The sequence below is a fragment of the Protopterus annectens genome, chromosome 6.part0 (genome assembly GCF_019279795.1).
Source record: "Protopterus annectens isolate FY-2018-M chromosome 6.part0, PAN1.0, whole genome shotgun sequence".
In the NCBI taxonomy this organism is placed as follows: Eukaryota; Metazoa; Chordata; order Ceratodontiformes; family Protopteridae; genus Protopterus; species Protopterus annectens.
The window spans coordinates 321690305-321698977 of record NC_056737.1 but is presented as its reverse complement, the minus strand read 5'-3'; the positions used below and the strand labels follow the sequence as shown (position 1 = coordinate 321698977).

At 44.7% G+C, this 8673-nt stretch overlaps 1 protein-coding gene across 1 annotated transcript in view; it reads left to right on the top strand.

Moving 5' to 3' along the window:
- ZNF106 (zinc finger protein 106) overlaps positions 1-8673 on the top strand; it is a 2006671-nt gene that overhangs the window by 1089576 nt on the left and 908422 nt on the right. The gene's annotated exons all lie outside the window — the stretch shown is intronic.

The following is an 8673-nucleotide window of genomic DNA, read 5'->3' as shown; positions in this document are numbered from 1 at the left end:
ATATATATATATATATATATATATATATATATATATATATGTATGTATACCACATACACAACTCATACACATATATTTATATAGTATGTCTATATATATATATATATATATATATATATATGTAGATATATATATATATATATATATATATATATATATATATATAGTGTGTGTGTATATGCTAATATAACCAGAATCAGATAAGACCATCACCAAAGAGAGGTCAGACATCTTTGGGTCCCACTGAAAGTGCAGAGTTTCTGGTCCCACAGCATGTCAAGTTGAATGTAAATCAGAAGGAGCTACTTTCAATTTACCTGGCCATAAAAGCTTTTCCGTGGAACTTATGCCTAGGGACCCTGCAGATCTAGACAGACAGTACTACAGTGATGCAGGTAAAGCAACAAGTGGGAACTTTGTCATAACTTTTGTTGAGCCTTTCCATGCAAATATGAATGCTAGCTTAAGGAATCTGGCTGACTCTCATAGCCTGTTATATTTTTGGCCAGAACAATACCTGGCAGATTCTCTAAGCAGGGACCTTCTAGAGTCCAGTAAATGGATGAAGGAGAGATAGGTCTTTCTGAATCTAACTATACAGTGGGGAATTCCCTCTCTAGACCTGTAACCTTTAACCGAGCAACTTCAGAACTTCTGCGCCAGAGCACAACTAACAGGGGCTTTGAAAATAGATGCATTCTATTTCTCATGAGCACACTGGTTTCTGTATGCATACCCTCCCTTACCCTAGTCCCTAGGGTACTGGCAAATCAGCGGAGATGGACCCATCCTGATCCTTGTGGCCCCATTTTAATTGAGACAGCACTAGTTTTCCCTCCTCCTGAGGTGAGATTCCGAACCATACAGCAAAAAGTAGATCTCCCCGACAAAGTCAAGGGATCATTTTCAGCCCCTACAAAACACAGTAACATAGGCTATATCTCCAGAGATAGAGCAGGTTTCACTACCTCTGTCCTGCAAAGTCTTATTTCTTAAGGTCATATACGAGTCTCACTCAGCATTTAGCTTTATGAGTCCTCTCAAGAATCTGAACTGCAACACATGACTGATTTTAAAGAACGTTGTGTAGTTGTGTTTTGCTTTCCGTAATTGTACATGTTCGAGTAGATCAGTATTGTAGTTCATACTCCCACCCTTTAACCCCTCTATGTGCTAACCATTTGCCTCCCCTTGCTGGTTGCAAGGAGGAGAGAATTTTTCTGCAGGTTGGCCTCTTGGCTTCGTCATCCCATTTTCACCTCTCATGTTTTTTCCTCTTCCTCACTTAGATTCAGACAACTGGGGAGGTTGTGCATTGCTCAAGCATCAGACTGCTCTATCACTGCTTTGAAAGACCTTAAGATGATGCAGGTAGATGGCAGCCTTATATGTCTAGACGTCAGTCTTTGAATGTCCTTCGGCTAGGAATGATTCTGGAAATCGGGCTGGATGTTGGCTTCTGCATGGTAAGAAGATCCAAGAGTCTGTACTACAACAATGATCTCCTCAAACATTTACAATTATTTTAAGTGGAAATTGAGCTATACTTTCTAGCTTGTGTTCCCTGGTGGTCTACACCTTCCAAACGTCTGATGGACTCTGATTTCTTTGAAGAGTTAGAGTATGGTGAGGAGTAATTGAATTACTCCTCTCAGATCACTCTTTCCTTATACTGGGGTCAAAGGAAGAGGAGTCACTTTCTCCTGACTCTTCTATGGAAAACTTGTCCTTTGGAGATACAGTGGTTTGTATGATGGACACTTTAAATGAGACTGTTCCCAGGTTTCCAAACAAAAAGGTGCTGTGAACTCTTGCAAATTGATTCTCTTTGACCTTCTGCAGTCCCTCTAATGCTGGCAGCCCTTTTGGAATCTTTCACTGTGGCTTTTCAAGCCCCTGATTCTCATTCTCCTGCCTCTAAGAAACCGGACAGGTTCTATAAAGTCCCTGAAACTGAAATGTTTTGTTATAAAACCCTTTTCTCTGATCCTTTTACATCTGTAGCCACTGTTGCTGTCCTCTTCTATGCTTTTACCTTCTGATTAGGACAGTCATGCCATGGACAGATATAATAAAGTATATACCTCTGCTACCTCAGCTTTCAGGGCTATTAATTATCAGACCCATATGCCTGATTGTCCTCGCTGTTCTCTCCTAACTTTGGGGCATCTGGCTGATATGCCTGATTCAGAGGGTATGATTTATTACATTTCCCTTTTGAGCTTGGTTTCTCAGGTGGAGCTTCATTCTGTTACATGCAGTTATTATGCTGCTGAAGCCTCCTATGTGGCAGCTGCATCTGGATCTGTTATGCCTTCAGTTCTTAAAGATGGAGCTGATGTCCTCCCCATTCTGCTTTACTTATGGGTCTCTTATCTGATCCTCAGATCCGACTCAGCCATCTCCCACAGAATTAGCCTCCAGGCTCAAGCTCCTCCCCTACCCATAATCCTCTACCTCCAGCCCAACCTCTTGTGATCTTGTTTGCCGCTGGTGTGCCCAGGTGTGATTTCTAGGCTCAGGTAAGTTTTCTGTCTTTTTTGGATAAATTTTGCTATTTTTGCTCTTTCAAAATTAATCTAGCTTCTTTGTATTAATAGTGTTATTTGTCTCCACCCCTCCTGTCTTGTTTTCAAGGCATTAGGCTTTCCTATTCTCTTCTTCTTCCTTTTTGTCTTCGTGCTTTGGCCCTTCTTTCTTCCTTTAAAAAATTTTTTATTAGCTTCAGCAGTTGTAGATGTCCTTCAGGAATGCAACTGCAGTCATAACATATGGGTTGTCCTGCCTCAGGCAGCCCTCAGTCGGCTGGATTCCATCTTCTTCAGTCTTTCTTGCCGCGCAGTGCCCGAAGCAGAAGCAGTTCGCAAGTGCCGGTCTGTCAGCTCCTGTGTTTTCAGTACCGAAGTCATCTAAAAGCTAAGTACTGCTAGGGGAACATTTTTCTTGCCTCAGCCGATGTCAGAACAAATTGAGAAAGTTAATAATTGTTTGTCTTGTGGTAAACAAATACCTCATAAGGACTTGCTTTCTTATTGCCTCCCTTGCCTGGGCCCAGACCACAACGTCTCAGCCTGTGCTACCTGTGCTTGCTTTAATAAGCGCACTCTCAGGCGCCGGGCAGAATTTGCCGACGACTTTTTCGGCGAATCTTTCGCTTATTTCATGCCGTCGGAACAACCGACAACTCAATCTACCAAAAAACGAAAGGACCGGGACCGACATCCTTGGCCCACGTCCTCCACCGATGCTCCTCCTAAACCCTTCGCGAGTGCTTCGGTCCCTTCGGAAGCGGTAATTCAACCGCTCCAGGCCGACAACACAGCGTTAACACTTCCTTCGGTCTCTGAGTCTACACCGGTTCCGGTTGTTGATTTTCCTCCAGAAACCGAGGTTCTGGATCTACCCGACACCATTCCTGTGGACAAGGTTACTCCTGCACGTGGGGCAGCTAGGCCTCCTGTATCCATGTCCATCAAGGCCTTTGCACGTGCTAAGGCCGCCAGCCAGGCCAAGGCCCTTCCTAAACCTACTGCCCAGGCTCCTTCTTCTGATAAACAGATCATGTCTCTTGCTGCAGATCTTATTTCTCTTATCATTGGGTCTCAGCCTCATCCAGACAGAGGTTCTCAGCCGCCTGCAGAGAAAAGGCCCAGAACTGAGCAGGCCGACAACCTTTCTTCAGATGAAGCCTCTGGGGATTCTGAGCATTCAGATACCCAAGAAGAATCCTTCCAGGCCTATGAGGACTCTGATGCGGAGGAATCAATTTCCTCTGCCTCTCCTCCAGAGGATTTTTCTTTCAGTGAAATCCTACACTCTATGAGGGAGCATTTTAAATGGCAGGGTCAGGAATTCTCTGATTCCAGGAAAAGGCTATGTACCTTCCTCAAGCTACCCCAGCACAGACCTTTAGCTATCCCTCCAGTTATGGATGTCCTGGATGATGTCTTCTCCGACTCCAGTGCTAACCCTGATTCTCTCCCTCCTGCTCCTGTCAAGCCAGACAGATATTATAGGGTCCCTGAGACCCACAAACATCTCTTTAAGGCCCATTCTGTGGATCTAGAAACTATTTCACAGGGCCCCAAGGGAGTGACTACTTCCACAGCCAAGAATCCACTGCCAGCGGATAGGGAAGCTAGGTCCCTGGAGAGATGGGGTACAAAAGTTTATACCTCTACCACCCTGGCCATGAGGTCACTTAACTGCCTTTTTCATATGTTTCAGTACCATGATTTTTTACTGGATGATTTACAGAAAAAGCTAGCCTCTCCTGAGCCTATTGATAAAAAGGCATTGCAGGATCTAGTACATAACACTCAGCAGGTTAGCAATCATTTTCTTCAGTGTGGTTATGATGCATTGGAGGCTTCATGTAGGGCAGCTATGACTGGGGCTGTTATCGAGACATGCTTGGTTAAAAGAACAGCCACTGCCAGACCATGTTAAAGTAAAGTTACTTGATGCACCTCTGGAAAAACAGAAGCTTTTTGGTGCTAATGCACAAGATATGTTGAAGTCCATTGAGGAAAAAGCTAAATCAGTACAGACAGTCAAAGATTTCCTCCAGGTTCAGCCACCCAGATTCAACAGGAATTGGCCTTCAAAGAATTGGTCCTTTCCAGACACTGACAAGTTTCAAAGGGGAAAAACAGGCGCGAGGTAGAGGGCAATACCGAGGTTCCTACAGGGGCCGCCAATGGCAACCACCAAATCAAAGAAGTGGCGCAGGCAGTCCAGCTGCACCACAAGGACAACCACAATGACTTGACTTTCATACCGCCAACAAAGGCTCAAAGAGAAGCACCTTTGGGCCGAAAATTATCCTTATTCTCAGAAAACTGGCATATCTTAACCAAGGACAACTGGATTCTTGATTTAATAGACAAAGGTTACAGATTCCACTTCCATACTTTACCAATAAGACAAGGCATGCCAAACCTGCCACTTCATCAAAGGGCAGAGGCACTCATTCAAGTTTCAAAGCTGTTAAATATAAAAGCAATAGAAAAGGTCCCTCCACAGGAACAGGGCCAGGGATTTTATTCAAGACTGTTCCTTGTTCCAAGAAAGGAAAACAAATGGAGGCCTATACTGGACTTGTCTACTCTAAATACTTATCTCATTGTGCCAAAGTTCAAAATGCTGACGTTGCAGCAACTCCTTCCCATGCTGGGCAAGGGGTCTTGGCTGGTCACTCTGGACCTCAAGGAGGCATACCTGCATGTCCCAATCAGACAAAGCTGCAGAAGATACCTCAGATTTCTTCCAGGGACAGAGCATTATCAATTCTCAGCATTGCCGTTTGGCTTATCTACTGCGCCCAGAGTGTTCACGAAATGCCTGACATCAGTAGTGGCACACTGCAGACTCCAGGGGATTCAAATATACCCCTACCTGGACGACTGCCTCATACAAGCAGACAACCAACAAACCTTGATAGCAAACTTGGACTATGTCATTCAACTACTACAGGCCTTGGGATACACAGTCAACATTCAGAAATCAAGACTTCTGCCATCCCAACAAATTATTTTCCTAGGAGCCAAACTGGACACAAAAACACAAATGGCTTATCTCACAGAGGAAAAACAACAGCAGTTACCAGAGTACTTCAAAGGCCTAGCAAAGCTCTCCCAGCTGACTGCAAGGAAAGTCCTGCAGGCCCTGGGGTTCATGGCATCTTGCATTCTTCTGATACCTTTGGCAAGACTTCATATGAGAAAGCTGCAATGGTACTTAAGCTTATGGTCCCAACACAGCCAAAGCCTAGAGGACGTAATCCCACTCATTCCATGTCTGCAAAGAGAATTTTTGTGGTGGGCTCAAGCAAGTCAGTTAAACAAAGGCATGTCTTTCAACAAACCTCAAGCAGGTCAAATGATTACAACAGACGCCTCAGACCATGGATGGGGGCGCACATGGAGGGCAGATGCATTCAAGGTCAGTGGACACCAAGGGAATGGCATCTGCACATAAACCAAAAAGAGATGTTGGCAGTGATGCATGCAATCGAGACTTTCGAAAAATCACTTCAACAAGGACATTTGCTAATAAGGACAGACAACACCACTGTTATGTGGTATATAAACAAGCAGGGAGGCACTCATTCTTATCCCCTCTGCAGACTAACAATGATTCTCTGGGAAAAATCCCTAAGTCTGAAGATACATTTGCAGTCCCAGTTTGTGCCAGGCAAGGACAATGTACTGGCGGACAAGCTGAGCAGAAATTTCTTGGATCCACACGAATGGATGCTGCATCCTCACATTTTCTCACAAATAACAAGGACAATGGGGAAGACCGGACATAGATCTCTTTGCTTCTCACATGAATCATCACCTGGAAAAGTTCTGTACAAGGACCCACCATCCTCTAGCCTGGAAAACGGATGCTCTCTCCTTCAGCTGGAACTCTCTTAACAATTTATGCATTCCCTCCTCTACCACTGCTGACCAAGGTGATACTGAAGATCAAAGCAGAACAACCAACAGGCATTTTGATAGCTCCAGACTGGCCAAGGCAGCACTGGTACCCATTGCTGTTGAGCATAACTCGGACCAAGCCGTGGCCTCTGCCCCTATGGCCTCTGCTTCTAACACAACACAATTACAGGACTGTTCATCAAAACCTGAAAACATTGCATCTGACAGCCTGGAGGTTACCATAACTCCTTCCGATATCTCTCTTTCCAAAAAAGTTCAAGAGATCTTACTGGAAGCACGCAGACCTTCCACCAGAAAAACCTATTCAGCCAAGTGGAAGAGATTCATCATCTGGAATGCTAACACAATACAATACAACAGTATTGAGTATACCTCAGATATTGGAATACTTGGCAGAAATGTTCCATACTGGTCTCTCATATTCTTCCATAAAGATTCATGCCTCAGCAATCTCAGCAAAATACAATTGTGATCCACCTGTGTTTTCACATCCTTTGCTAAGACAGTTCCTAAGAGGGATAAAGAATATCAAACCTCCCAGGAAACCGCCAGTACCTGCATGGGACCTCAATTTCGTCTTGGAAAAATTAACTCTTCCTCCCTTTGAACCAGCAGCAACTTCTGAAATGCAATTTCTCTCATGGAAAACGGTTTTCCTATTGGCAATCACATCAGCAAGAAGAGTCTCGGAGATACAGGCACTCATGGCAGTACCTCCTTTTCTCATTTTTCATCAGGACAGAGTCTCTCTAAGAACCAATCCTTCATTCATGCCAAAAGTAATTTCCAGGGTGTCTCTAAATCAAGCCATTCACCTGCCTACTTTCTTCCCCAATCCTCAAAACAGGGGGGAAGCACTGCTGCATACTTTGGACATACACAGACAGCTACGCTACTACTTGGACAGAACTAAGGCCACCAGAAAGTCTGACCAACTGTTTGTAGCCTATGCTGCTGGAGTACAAGGAAAAGCAATCTCCAAACAAACTATTTCCAAATGGATTGGACACTGCATCAGATTCTGCTATTCTTTTCATGGAAAAGGTGTGCCAGCCAGTATTAGGCCACACTCCACCAGAGCTATAGCCACATCTACAGCTTTCCTAAGAGGAGTGGCTACAAAGGACATTCTAGAGGCTGCTACATGGAGCTCCGTGCATACATTTACCAAGCACTACAACCTGCATTTATACTCCATATCCCGAGCAGGCTTTGCTTCGGCAGTCCTGCAGGGCATTTTAGCTACACCATCACTTTCTTAGTTCCAACCACCCCCAGCTTGGCTATGGTATTCAACCCATATGTTATGACTGCAGTTGCATTCTTGAAGGACATAGTACAGTTTTGTACCTACCATAAATGTAGATGTCCTATAGATATGCAACTGCAGTCGGATTTTCCCACCCTCCTACCCCTCTGCAACCTTCTTTATGGGTCCACTACCCCTATTCCTATTAGCTGGGGGTATCTCCTATGGTGTATCTGTTTATTACTGTTGTGCATGTCTGGAATTGTTTATCCATTCACCAAATTTAGCCTTCCTAGGAGGGCACCTGGCATCTGGGGCAAGAAACACTGAAGAAGATGGCGTCGGCTGATGCCTTTATACTCCAGCCGTTCTGACGTCGGAGAGGAGGCGACACCAGCCGACGCCGGACCCAAACTTTGGAATCCAGCCGACCGAGGGCTGCCTGAGGCAGGACAACCCATATGTTATGACTGCAGTTGCATATCTATCGGACATCTACATTTATGGTAGGTACAAAACTGTACTTTGTCTTTCATGGACGTTCGTCTTTGGCAGTTGTGGTTTAGTGCAGTGTTATTCTTATTTTCAGGTCTGATGTGGATAATCCCTTGGGTTTTAAGAGGTGTTCCAAGTGCAGTCACAAGATTCTGCACATGGATGCCCACGATCGATGTATATGCTGTCTAGGGCCCTCTCATTTTGACACCCCTTGCAGCATCTTTAAGCAGTTAACCCTAGGGCCATTCAAGAAAGAATAAACAAACTAATCTTGAAGGGTCTGTTGCTTGCTTCTTCTCCTCCAGTTGCTCAATCCCCTCTCCGAGCTCTCATCCGGCTCTGAGTGAAGAAAATGCACCTTAAGGAGCGGAGGGCATCTTCAAAGCCTCCTGCTAAAGTTTCTAGAATTTGGATCTGATCGACTTAATGGGTCCTAGTGAGTCCTCCACCTCTACCACTACCCCATCTTCGGATCCCAAG